The sequence below is a fragment of the Octodon degus genome, unplaced genomic scaffold (genome assembly GCF_000260255.1).
Source record: "Octodon degus isolate 3935 unplaced genomic scaffold, OctDeg1.0 scaffold00006, whole genome shotgun sequence".
NCBI classification, from domain to species: domain Eukaryota; kingdom Metazoa; phylum Chordata; class Mammalia; order Rodentia; family Octodontidae; genus Octodon; species Octodon degus.
The window spans coordinates 30,313,014-30,314,568 of record NW_004524582.1 but is presented as its reverse complement, the minus strand read 5'-3'; positions in this window follow the sequence as shown (position 1 = coordinate 30,314,568).

Here is a 1,555-nt window from a genome sequence, read left to right as displayed (position 1 = left end):
AAGGTCTTACTACGTACCCAGTTCAGGCTGGCCTTGAGCTCACTTGTAGCCAGGCTGGTCTCCAACTCAGCGATACTCCTGCCTCAGCCTCCCACGTGTGGGGACTGCAGGTGTGCGCCACTATGCCCAGCTGCACATATTTTCATATACTTCTCTTTTTAAAGTTTTTTTTTTAAACATTTATTTATTGTGTGTGTGTGGCCAGCTCAGCTCACCAGGGGGCGGGGCTGGCTGGCATGTGGTGATGGGGGATCGAACCGCGGTCCCTGTGCTTTGCCAAGCTTGTTCCAAGTAGGCGCTTTAGACCACTGAGCCATCTCGCCAGCCCCTCATATACTTCTTTTAGGCTTTCATATGTCCTCTGGAGAAGGGTCTGTTCAGTTCATTTGCCATTTACTAACTGGGTTATTTGGGGGCCTGGGGTGTGGGGAGGTTTTCTCTGTTTTGAGTTCTTCGTGTGTCTCTTCCTCCTGTCGGAAGAGTGGCTGGCCAAGTCTTCATGTGCAGGTTGCATGTCCCTCTGCTGGTCGTTTCCCTTGCTGGGCGGGAGCTCTTGGATGTGACCCAGTCCCATGTGGTGATCCTCGCTATTATTCCCTGGCCGTTGGAGCCCCACTCCGGAAGTCTTCGCCTGTGCTCAGGGCTTCAGGTGTCTGCCCTGTTTCTTCCAGTGGTTCCAAAGCTTCAGCTCTTACTTTTGCATCTTTAGTCCATTTCAATGTGAGTTTTGTCCAGGGTGAGAGGCAGGTGTCTAGTTTCAGCCTCCTACATTCGGATGTCCCCCCCCCCCTTAAAGAGGCTGCCTTTTCACCCCCCCACACCCCACCTCCATCCCCCCGCGTCCAGCACTGGGCCCACTGCTCTGGCCGCTGCGCACTGCTCTCCACCCGGTGGGCGCTTTGCACTTGGCTGTTGTGATTCCACCAGCTTAGCTCTTCTTGCGCAGGGCTGCTTTGGCTATTCTGGGTCGGTGTGTTTTCGTGAGACTTTCAGGATTGGTTTTCCCCCATCTTTGAAGAGTGTCATTGGTGTTTGATGCGAATTGCATCAAATCTGGAGGCTGCTTTCCTGGCACTTGTAAATGAGTCTGGAGACCTCCCCGGGGAACAGGTGGGGGGTTGCTGTGACCACCGCAGGTGGGGCCTCCAGGAGCCACAGGAGTCCGTGCTGACTCAGCAGGAATCTCAAGCTTGCACTTCCTATGTCCTTCTTTCAGAAAATTTCGTTAGAAACATGTCTTTTTTCCAGCTTTGGTTTCAAGCACTGGCAGAAGCCACAGGGGCGCATCCAGGGTCTCCTCACAGTGTAGAGCTTCACAGTCCTGGCTGGTAGAGTGGACAGGCCGGAAATGTCTGGTCGGAGTGTAGGTAGGACCTGCTTGACCTTTGCCCTCTGACCCTTCCACGTGGGCAGACTGGCCTGCACTGTATTCAAATGTGCGAAGGTTGGAGTTGCACGGATTTCCAAAGCCAGGTCCTTCCCTAAAGGGCTGGTGAGATGGCTCAGTGGTCTAAAGCACCTACTTAGAACAAGCTTGGCAAAGCACAGGGACCAC